The sequence below is a fragment of the Manis javanica genome, chromosome 4, assembly GCF_040802235.1.
Source record: "Manis javanica isolate MJ-LG chromosome 4, MJ_LKY, whole genome shotgun sequence".
Taxonomy (NCBI): Eukaryota; Metazoa; Chordata; class Mammalia; order Pholidota; family Manidae; genus Manis; species Manis javanica.
Genome location: NC_133159.1, coordinates 106,333,578 through 106,345,684, shown reverse-complemented (window position 1 = coordinate 106,345,684; position 12,107 = coordinate 106,333,578). Strand labels below are relative to the sequence as shown.

At 41.9% G+C, this 12,107-nt stretch overlaps 1 long non-coding RNA gene and 2 other non-coding genes across 3 annotated transcripts; 1 reads left to right on the top strand and 2 right to left on the bottom strand.

The window, feature by feature from the left end:
- Nucleotides 1-1,831: 1,831 nt before the first annotated feature.
- On the top strand, nucleotides 1,832-7,983 carry LOC140848963 (uncharacterized). The gene is made up of 3 exons (XR_012130316.1): nucleotides 1,832-3,360; nucleotides 6,010-6,156; nucleotides 6,327-7,983. It is a non-coding gene; the product is annotated as an uncharacterized lncRNA (long non-coding RNA).
- Nucleotides 2,217-2,289, bottom strand: TRNAK-CUU (transfer RNA lysine (anticodon CUU)). Its single transcript has one exon. It is a non-coding gene; the product is annotated as a tRNA-Lys (tRNA).
- On the bottom strand, nucleotides 6,083-6,154 carry TRNAE-CUC (transfer RNA glutamic acid (anticodon CUC)). Its single transcript has one exon. It is a non-coding gene; the product is annotated as a tRNA-Glu (tRNA).
- Nucleotides 7,984-12,107: the final 4,124 nt, after the last annotated feature.

Genomic DNA, 12,107 nt, shown 5'->3' with positions numbered 1-12,107 from the left:
GAGACAAAGGGCGTCCCCGATGATCCTTGGTGGTCTGCGGAAACTCGTATACGAGTCGGAATTTCTTGGGAAGTGTGGGTCGTCACCCAGACTTCCCTAAGAAGGCAGAGTGCCGGAGTCACGAGGTACCTAGCGCTAGGCGTTTTCGGCGGACGGAGCAGAAGGAGGAGGGGGGGAAAAGGGAGCGTTCTCATCCGCAAAGGAGTCACCTCGTTTATGGCTGTTGGAGGGGGGTGCCTGAGAGTCAGCCGCAGCCGTGAAGGCCTGAGGCGGGGATTTATGACTGTCGGAGGAGGGTCCTGAGCGTCCGCCGCACCCGTAAAGTCTTGAGGCGGGGATTTATGGCTGTTTGGTGAGGGGCCTGAGGGTCCTCCGCAGCCGTGAAGGCCTGAGGCAGGGAGCGTTCCCTCCTCATCCCCAAGCGTCAGGGCCTTGCCGGATGATCACGGTCAATGGCACTGCGATAGCTCAGGGAAGAGTGGCCCACTCCGGGGGGAAAACTTACCTAAAGGCCAGAGAGGAGTGGTGAGTGTGATGAGCCAGCGCCGGAAAAAGAGGACGAGGGCAAGCTGCTGCTGGTGTCGGGGGAAGACGGGGCCCAGTTGGGGTGTCCCGTCTCCCGGGTTTCGGCACCAATGAAAGGAAAGGAGTGACACATAGCAGCAATTCACCGGAGAGTTCCGCTTTATTAGGGAAAGGTGCTGGGTTATATAGGAGGGGGCATGAATTGATTGAGGTGTCACTTCTACGGGGCTGGTGGCTGTTGGCTAGGTGCTGGGATTGGGAGGGGGGCGAGAGGTGATTGGGCTTCAGGTGGCGCCGGCGGGAACTGAGGACCCCGAAGAGAAGCCGGAAGTTTGCCATCTTACTGGTGGGGACCCTTCAATTTACATAGACAAAAGAAAGAAGAGCTGAAGGTACAGACTTCCTGGGTCCATATCCCACACATCAAAAGGGATGACATTGAAACAAAGGTGTTGGCAACTGCAATGCAAATTGTGGGATCTCTTACTGAGGAGCCAATTCTAGACCGCAGCTAAGTGGTTTTATAGGCTGCAGCTCTACCCAGGGAAGGAGTGGTGAGGTGAGCAGAAAGCCTCATATGTCATCGGAACCTGGAAGGCAATGAGAAATTGTTGTAGCATGACAGCCTCCCAGGGGAGATGGGGAGGTGGGATCGAATGGAGATGGCGTGCTGGCAGCTCTTCACAAGCCTCTCATCAGCTCTTGTTCTGGGACATTGTGAGTAAAATTGTAATATTTCCAGAATATCTCGCCTGGCTTTAATATATATATGCATATCAATAGGCGCTCAAGGGTGGAGAGAAGTATGGCTTTAGGGTATTTGCATCATTTCTCAGGGGTGGAGAGTTCATCTCCGTATCAGTGGGTAATTTTACCTGGACAACAAAGGGCATGTCTGAACCTGAGAAGTTAAAGGAAGGGGGCTGGCTTGCTTCTTCAGGAGCAGAGGAGAAAGACAGCTCTGAACTGCAGTTTGTAAGCAATAAACGGGTTTTAAACTTTATTTCTCCCTTTGACTGATTTCGGTTTTTGAAGATATTTTGCCCCGGGATTTCTTTTCCCGGACTTACAGACATCATGAGGCAGTCTGCCTTGTGGTAAGATGCAAAATAGTTTCAGTTCAAGCCTTTGCCTGTGTGGTGTGTGTAAATACACCCAAGCACACGTGGGTGCCACAGCACAGCCATTCCCTTATGAAATTCAAAAGACAACCAACGGGTAAAATACTTGAAACACTACAACATACAAAAAGATAACTCGGGGCTGCTACTTCTCTTATTTTATTTAGTATTTTTTAATCAAGTTTATATATGCATGCAGTTTAGAGTCACACTCTTAACAAAGCTTCTAATGGAAACCAACAGTCCTCTGACGCCCTCCCTGACTTTGTTTCCTAGAAGTAACTACATTTGCGGGGGAGCCGACTTGGCACAGGACGGCGCGGGAGCCTCACTGGTCAGGGACTCAGAGCGCCCTTGGGTTAGGGACCTCTAGTCTCAACTACCTGCCACAATGCTAGAATCACTGGTCCGGATTCTTTTTTGTTGAATTTGGGGCGAAAGTGAGACGATTCCAGGACACTCCTACCAAAGTTTAAAAACAGTGGCTGCCTAGGAATCTTGAGAAGCCCATGAGTTTTGGTTGCTGACAGAGAGGATTCGATAAAAACAAATCCCAGAGGAAGAAAAGCCCGCCCAACGTGGGGCTCGAACCCACGACCCTGAGATTAAGAGTCTCATGCTCTACCGACTGAGCTAGCCGGGCACTCCCAGTCACGTTTCACCTGTTTATTTTTTTCAAGGCACAGAATGCATGGTCTAGTTACACACTAATTAGATATCAGGATCTAGGATTTCGTGGATACTCAAAAGCCCTTTAACACAAAGGAAACCCTAGGCTTCCAGAGACTGATAGGAGTTGCTCAGGGATAGGCAGGGTCGAGTCCTGCAACCTCTGTTTCCGCAATTTCCTTCTGGTCCGGGTCACTTTGAGAACCCCGTTTCTGGGACCCATACTTCTGAGGAGGAGAAAGATCGCAAGGAACTGGATGAGAGGCGCAAAACAGGCGCGGGGAAAAGGAGGGGCGCGGGAACTTGTGCTCCCGGGACTTTGGCAATGCGGTCTCTGCTTCCTTCCTCTCGTCCGATATACCCTTTTCTCCTTAAGTGACCAAGGGTCTGAGGTGGGAGTGGGGCTGAGAGACTTCTGACTGGAAAAATAGATCCTATTACTATTCATTTGCAGCACGGATTTGTTTTTAAATATCAAAATTTTGTGTGGCCTGAATACATCCCACTGAGATTTAAATTTGGCCCGAATAAAAGACTATATTCACTACATGTAAACGTCTCACTGAGATTTAAATTTGAATGGGATTCAGAGTCTCAGGCGTGAGCGCTAGCACGAAATTTCACTCCACTCTTTAAAGCGTTCATTTTTCAAACTTATGAAAGAGATGCTGAGTTCTGGAGTCATCATCGAAGGCTTGCTCAGCTCAGCTCAGGTAAAGGCCAGGGAGCCTTCCTCTGCAGCTTGGATAGCAGCTCCGAGGTTCTCCACACAGCCCTGCAGGATCTTTGTAACGGCTGGTAACGGTCGCCTCGGTCGGCGAGCCGAGGAGTGAGCTGAGTGGAAACAATCATTCACCCAATTCGTTGACTGCACTTCTGCGACGCTGCCTGGAGCAAAGGCAGAATTATGCTTTCACCTCTAAAGAATTTTTAAAAGATAAAGCTGACTGGTCAGAACGCTACCGTAAGACCCGGATTCGTGCCGAAGTTGCTGCGGCCACGACGCAGAAACACTCCTGTACGGTCGTTGCGCGCCATAAGCAGGGTAACGAGCTTTTCCTGGATTTTATGCCTTTTAAAACAGAAAGGGCCACCGTGTGTTAAGTGGATGGGGGAGACAGCATCACGCCCTCAGCACCCCATCTCAGCTGGGCTGCAGAGCTCCCAGGTCCCGACTTGGGGACTGAAAATGGCGGTTGAAGTCCGGGGACTGCTTCCGGCTTGCCCCTTCTCATGCCCCGTCTCTCTCCCACAAATAATCGAGCCTCCAGGCTAGGAGCCCGGATTTTCCTATTTACATCTCCAGCGTGTATCCTGAAATTGAGGTTTCTGTCGCCGTAATGGTGAACCCTGAAGAGAAGCGGAGCTGACGAGCTGACGAGCTGCCTTCACCCCTCTATTTTTCCTTGCTTTCCCTCACCTCTAGAAGTAACCTGGCGCGATCTCTTACGAACTGCGGGCGCTAGGTCTGACTTCCTTATTCTGACTCCGCAGTCATTCAGAGCCGCTTTCGAGTATTTAGAGAAGTGATTCCTACTTGCCTCTAATTCAGAAACTTCCCTTAAAGACCCTCAAAAAGATAATTACCGTGAAGTGGTGTGAAGCCAGCTGCCAAAATCAGCAGACGGGCTTGGCTCAGGAACCAAAATACAAAGAAAGCTCCCCTACGTTTGCTTTAGTGGGAGAATCTCCGAAAACTCAATCTCAGGAAATAGGTGAAATCTTTACCGCTCCCTCTCGCTCCCTCGCTCCCCGCTGAGCTTAATTACCTACTTTAACTTTGAAGAGGTTGAAAAGTTATGCCTGCATTGGCCGGGAGTCGTACCCGGGCCAACTTCTTGGAAGGCAGCTATGCTCACCACTATACCACCAACGCACACTAGCAAAAACTGCCATTTTCTTATTAATAATAGCTTATTAAGTTTTGGTCCCACAGTTTTCTCATTTTGAGATTCGTGTTATAAAAGACATTTCCAACACAAAGCCAAAGGAGGAAGAAGAGAAGCTCCTTAGGATTACTCCTATGGTTATACCGAAAACTCTCTGATAGTTTCTTATCCTTTCACAGGTTTAAGGAAAGACAACTCTAGTATTTCTATCCTCGTTTGAAGGAGGCGTCTAGACATGCAGTGAGAGTTAAGGCTCTATAGTGATTTCTGTACACGTGTCGTTACACATTTGAAAGTGTTTCCTTAGGGCAAATGCACAAAGGTAAAGTTGCAATTGAAAGATAGGCACATTTTAAAGTTTTGGATATATATTGCCAAATTGCTATGTGGAGAGTATCACCAATTTTCACTATTTACTGAGTATTACCAAATTACAACAGTCAACTAGATATTTTCATCTCTTCGAAAGTGCAGGATAAAAATTTGGAGTCATTTTAAGTTGCATTAATTCTGTCACTATTGAGATTGATAGCTTTTCATGAATTCACTAACAATGTATATTAGTTTTGAGACTTATTAAGTCATATGATTTGTCTGTTTTTCTTTTGAGTATTTATATTAAATTGATATTACTGATTTATACCAGTTAGTCATTTGTCTTTTAATAGTACTTACAGGGTTTTTAGATGGGTTGAAGTTTTCAGTTTTTACGTAGTCTGTTTTATTCTCTATGATTTCTGTCTTTGCTTTTATCTTGGAAAAGTCTTTTCCACTCAGGATAATTATGCACTATTTTTTCTAGCTTTTTAATGGTTTCAATTCTTGCATTTAATTCTTCAATTCATTTATTTAATATATGGTATAAGGTAGTAATTCCACTTCTATGAATTTGCCCTAAGGAAACATATAGGGATATACACAAAAATGTATCTACACAAATGTTCATCAAAGTGTAATTTGTAAAGCCAAAATTTTAGGGGTGAAAACCCCGAAAATTCCAGAAATACGATTGATTAAATTCACTTAGATGAAAGCCCACATGAGTTTTGTTTTTTTTTAATTACATATACACTGTACATTGCTGGTGGGAGCGTAAATTGGCACAATTTCTATGGAGGGCATATTGGCAATATCTGTCCACAAATGCACATACCTTTTAAACCAACATTTCAATTGCTGGGCATTTACAAAATGACATACGTACAAGATTATTTATGGCAGCATTGTTTATAATAGCAAAACATTAGAATAATCTAAGTGTCCATCAATAGGAAGCTAGTTCAATTAATTATGGAATGTCAATACAATGGAATACTATGTGCCGTAAGAAAGAATGAGGATGTTTTGCATGTCTAATCCCGAACAATATTAGGTGAAAAGGGCAAAATGGAGAACAGCATGTACAGATTGCAATCGTTTGTGTAAGGCAGAGAGTATGTTTGCATGTGCTTCAATTTGCATAAAATAATTATAGAATTATAATTAAGAAATTCAAAATTGGTTGCTTTATCAGATGGAAACTAGATGGCAGGGGTGAAATTAGGTTTATCAGTTATGTCCTTTTGCATATCCTAACCATGTAAATATCCTAAACCATATTACCTTTACAAAAACGAAGTAATTAAATTGAAAGAAAATACGTTTGCTGGAGAATATTTGTTTCCACTGATAAGTGTTGGAAATATAACTTTAAAAAAAGGCCGGTAATAGAATGAGTAATATCTTAAAATTGGAAGTCAGCAGTTATCACTGTATGGTAGATTTGTGAGCAGTGTTTTTCTTTGTAGTTATTTCCTGTATTTCAGCTTGCGGATGCGGGAAGTGACTAGCAGATACAATAATGACCTAGAAAGGATTCTTCTGGTTAGCAAAAGCTGTTTCCTTGACCGGGGATCGAACCCGGGCCGCGGCGGTGAGAGAACCGAATCCTAACCACTAGACCACCAGGGAAGGTATTGATAGCTGTTTCTGATTGAGAATACATGATTTCCACTAATTGAGTGTCTGCTTACCCTTTCTAATGTGTATGTGCCTTTAACTGCCTAGGTTTAGAATTTCTTGAATAGCGGACCTTCTCCCTACAAACAAACAATTTCTTCCTCGTATTTCTTTTTTGGTACAGAAAACCCATGAGAGAATTCCCACGCCTGGCTCCAGTGCTGAGGGAGGATCATATACACACATGGTCACAGTCCCCAAGATCAGACTCAAGTTTGGAGAAAAGAGCGAGAGACCGAGACTAGGAACTGTTTAGATTCACGTGGTTTCCTGAATTGTGCTTAGCAGGAAAGTGAAGGTTTCCAGCTGGGCTTTGCCCAAACTGACCAGAACTTTTCCTTAAGGCATAAGGACGTCGTGTGAGTAACGCTAGGAGATCCTGGTTCAACTGCAGCTTTTTCTCATCTCGTGTGAATTTAGACCAGTCTGTTGACTAAAAGGAGTATTACAGACAAGCGAAAGTCTCTCAGTCGACTGGTTTGGTCAGCAAAATCTGAGCTTAACTCGCAGGCGAGAGACTAATAAACGGACAGGGTTTCGGTGCTCAAAATTTTTTAAATATGGAGAAGAAACGGAGTGAGAAGAAAGAAAAGGAAAATGGGGGGTATGCCTAGAATGAAGGAATTTTTAAGCCATATCCACCAATGTATGCAGATTAACTTTATATGAGAGGGAGAAAAGCAAGTATAGCAAAATGTTGACAATGTAAGTGAAGGGCGACTGAGTATTCATTATTTTACTCTTTAAACTCTTCTGTAGAATTTAAAATTTTTTAAATGAAAAGTTGAGAACAACAAATGCTGGCGAGGGTGCGGAGAAAGGGGAACACTCCTACACTGCTGGTGAGAATGTAAACTAGTTCAGCCATTGTGGAAAGCAGTATGGAGGTTCCTCAAAAAACTAAAAATAGAAATACTATTTGACCACTCCTAGGAATTTACCCTAAGAATGTAGGATCCCAGTTTCAAAAAGACACATATACCCCTATGTTTATCACAGCACTATTTACAATAGCCAAGAACTGGAAGCAACTTAAGTGTCCATCAGTAGATGAATGGATAAAGTGGATGTGGTACATATACACAATGGAATATTATTCAGCTATAAGAAGAAAACAAATCCTACCATTTGCAACAACATGGCTGGAGCTAGAGGGTATTATGCTCAGTGAAATAAGCCAGGCAGAGAAAGACAAGTACCAAATGATTTCACTCATATGTGGAGTATAAGAACAAAGCAAAAACTGAAGGAACAAAACAGCAGCAGACTCACAGAACCCAAGAATGGACTAACAGTTACCAAAGGGAAAGGGACTAGGGAGGATTGGTGCGAAGGGAGTGAGAAGGGGAATAAGGGGCATTACGATTAGCACACATAACATGGGGTGGGGGCACGGGGAAGGCAGTATAGCAGAGAAGATTAGTAGTGGCTCTATAGCATCTTACTATGCTGATGGACAGTAACTGTAATGGGGTATGTGGTGGGGACTTGATAATGGAGGGAATGTAGTAACCACAAGGTTGTTCATGCGATTTTATATTAATGATACCAAAAAAAAAACTAAGAAAAAAATGAAAAGTTGAGAAAAATGAAAATGAAACAAACAAAAGTCTCCCCTAATGCCTTTTTTAGTCAGATGACCGACCGCAAGGTGATTAACTCTGCACAAGAGCTCAAACAGAAATTTTTTAAAGCAACCCCAGTACACTGAAGTCAGAAAATACTTTTGAGAATAAAAAAGATGATTAAAAAACTGATTCATCAATGATGTGTAAAAATCAGCAGGGCCTAACAGAAAAAATGGATGGGAGGACATGGGGGGTTTGGGGTTTGGGGGTTGTTGTTTTGTTTTTCTTTTAAAGTATCTATGTTAAAATGTTGTTTAAGAAAAGTATTCATCCTTCAGTCATCCAATCTCCATCCTGCTATGGGTTTAAATGCCAGAAATTAGGAAGAAAAGTAACTAAATGGTAGAGATTTATTTTCACAAAAACAAAGTAATCCTGTTGTCAGGTCATTTTCATCCATTATTCTGTCACCTGCTGGTAATTTTTGGTGACACATGAGAACCTAGGAAAAGTGTATTAGCTCTGAAAGCTAGCCTCCATTCTCAACATCAAAACACCAGGAGAAACCTCATCCTCCAGGACAGAATTAAAACTCCTCCTCTTCCTGGTACCACACACTTGAGGGTAGATGAAGGAGGAGTGTGATTCATTTACTTCACTCCATGTTCTATTTTCTTTTTCCCTTTTTTCAGACATTTACAGATCATATGCCAGACTAGGTAGTGAAGATACAAAAAATGTACTTAAAGAGATCACAGTCTAGTGGAAAACCAAATAAATAAGTGAATATAAGCAAACGGAGCAGGGAAGATCGAGTAATGTACTATTCCTATTCCTCTTGCTAACACACAACTAGACATTGCATATAAAACAAACATAGAAGCTCAAAAGGTAGAAAGGAGGAGACAGACTAGCTAGGGGCCTCAGAGCCCAAGGAACTACACAGTGGTGATTTCACTGGGTTCTCTTTTTTGCCTCATCTATCCCAGACTTGGGGCTGAAGAAGCCAGCAATCTGGAAATGCCAATGGGCTCAGCCAAAGGAAAAACAACAAAGCAACAACAAATGCCTGCTGTGTATAGCCAAAGGGCCAAGAAAGAGGCAGCCTGGCCAAACAGAAAACTTTTAGATAATAACCACTCTATGCCAGCCAAACACCACAGAAAGAACTGTGGCTCTCCCCTACTCACACCAGCAAGAGCTGAAGGGGGTGCCTAGATTTCCACCCTCACCAGGTCTGTAAGGAGGTTTCCTCCCCTTCCCTGCTAGATTGGCTTCAAAGGAGACTTAATAGAATGTGAGTACTTTTACCAACAGACAGTGGTAACAAGGCCACCCCCATTCCTTAGTATCAACGGAGGCCATGTGCAGAGGAATAAGGAAGCACTCCTGCCTCTCCCAGCCAGGCTGGTATTAGTGTAAGCTGAAACTCAGAAACAATGCTCCGCTGGCCATCAACAATGAGGAACCTCTTTCAGGTGTCAGTAGAGGCTTGGTGGGGAACCTGGATTCCTATACCTACCCAAATGTAACAAGAACCCCCTCCACTTCCTCTCCCAGTAGTATCAGAGAAAGCCAATTAAAATAGAAGGTTTAAATAAGATCCAGAGCTCTACATGCCCAGGTTTTAATAAAAAAGTACTCATTATACCAAGAATGAGAAAGATCTCAAATTGAATGAAAACAGACACCAGATGACAGATGTTAGAATTATCTGACAAAGATTTTAAAGCAGTTATCATAAAAATATTTCAACAAGTAATTATGAATATGCTTGAAACAAATGAAAAAATAACATTGTCAGAAAAGAAAAGTTTCAGCAAATAAATAAAAGACCTAAAGAGGAGCTAAATGGCAATTTTAGAACTAAAAAAATACAATAATCAGGAAAAACAAGAAAACAAAACACCTCAGTGGATGGGTTCAACAGTAGAATGGAGGGGACAGGAAAGAATCAGTGAACCAGAGGATATAACATCAGAAATTATTCAATCTGAACAACAGAGAAGAGAATGGGGGCATGGAGAGGATGCACAGCATCTCAGGGACCTGTGGGATTATAACAAAAGATCTAGCATTTGTGTCACTGATTCCCAGAAGAAGGAAATAAAGAACATGACTGAAAAAAGTACTAAAAGAAAGAATGACTGAAAACTACCCAAATTTGGCAGAGGGATAAACCTACAAACAGATTCAAGAAGCTAAGTTAACTCCAAAGAAGATAAATCCAAACAAATTCAAGACATATCACAAATCGCTGAAAGCTAGGAACAAAGAAAACAATCTTGAAACAATTTGAAATATGACACCTAACCTATAGGGGAGAAATAACTTGAATGACACTACATTCTCATCAGAAACCATGGAGGCCAGAGGAAGTGGCAAATTTTTTCAAGCACTGACGGAAGACCATCAACCTGTATTCCTATATCCAGCAAAAAATATCCTTCAAGAATGAAGGTGATACAATTCAACAACAAACAGACAAACAACCCAATTTAAAAATGAGCAAATGACTTCAATAGAATTTCTCAAAGATATCCAAATGACCAGCAAACTCATGAAAAGATGCTCAATGTCATTAGTCATTAGGAAATGCAAATCAATACCATAATAAGATATCACCTCACACTTTTTCAAATAATGGCTATAATTTTTCAAATGGAAAATAACAGTGTTGGTGAAGATGAGGAGAAATTAGAACACTTATCTATTGCTGGTGGGACTATAAACTGTTTCAGTGGCTGTGGAAAACAGTTTAGTGGTTCTTTTATAAGTTAAACATAGAATTAGAATATGACCCAGTAATTACACTCCTAGGTATATATCCCAAAGAAACTGAAACAGGTACTCAAAACAAATGCTTGTACATGCACATTCATAACAGCATGCTTTCACAATAGCCAAAAGGTGAAAACAATTAAATATCCATCAATAAATACCTAGGAATAAACCTAACCAAGGAAGTGAAAGACCTATACTCCAAAAACTACAAGACACTCATGAAAGAAATTAAAGAAGATACCAATAAATGGAAACACATCCCATCCTCATGGATAGGAAGAATTAATGTTGTCAAAATGGCCATTCTGCCTAAAGTAATCTAGACTCAATGTAATCCCTATCAAAATACCAACAGCATTCTTCAATGAACTAGAGAAAGTAGTTCTAAAAGTCATATGGAACCACAAAAGACCCCGAAAAGCCAAAGCAATCCTGAGAAGGAAGCAAAAAGTAGGGGGGATCTCGCTTCCCAACTTCAAGCTCTACTACAAAGCCACAGTAATCAAGACAATTTGGTACTGGCACAAGAACAGACCCATAGACCAATGGAACAGAATAGAGAGCCCAGATATAAACCCAAGCATATATGGTCAATTAATATATGATAAAGGAGCCATGGATATACAATGGGGGAAATGACAGCCTCTTCAACAGCTGGTGTTGGCAAAACTGGACAGCTACATGTAAGAGAATGAAACTGGATTATTGTCTAACCCCACACACAAAAGTAAACTCAAAATGGATCAAAGACCTGAATGTAAGTCATGAAACCATAAAACTCTTAGAAAAAATCATAGGCAAAAATCTCTTGGACATAAACATGAGCAACTTCTTCATGAACATATCTCCCCGGGCAAGGGAAACAAAAGTAAAAATGAACAAGTGGGATTATATAAAACTAAAAAGCTCTGTACAGCAAAGGACACCATCAGTAAAACAAAAAACATCCTACAGTATGGGAGAATATATTCATAAAAGACATATCCGATAAGAGGTTGACATCCAAATTGTATAAAGAGCTCACGCACCTCAACAAACAAAAAGCAAATAAGCCAATTAAAAGGGCAGAGGAGCTGAACAGACAGTTCTCCAAAGAAGAAATTCAGATGGCCAACAGGCACATGAAAAGATGCTCCACATCCCTAATCATCAGAGAAATGCAAATTAAAACCACAATGAGATATCACCTCACACCAGTTAGGGTGGCCAACATCCAAAAGACAAACAACAACAAATGTTGGCGAGGATGTGGAGAAAGGGGAACCCTCCTACACTGCTGGTGGGAATGTAAACTAGTTCAACCATTGAGGAAAGCAATATGGAGGTTCCTCAAAAAACTAAAAATAGAAATACCATTTGACCCAGGAATTCCACTCCTAGGAATTTACCCTAAGAATGCAGGAGCCAGTTTGAAAAAGACATATGCACCCCTATGTTTATTGCAGCACTATTTACAATAGCCAAGAAATGGAAGCAACCTAAGAGCCCATCAGTAGATGAATGGATGAAGAAGAGGTGGTACACATACACAATGGAATATTATTCAGCCATAA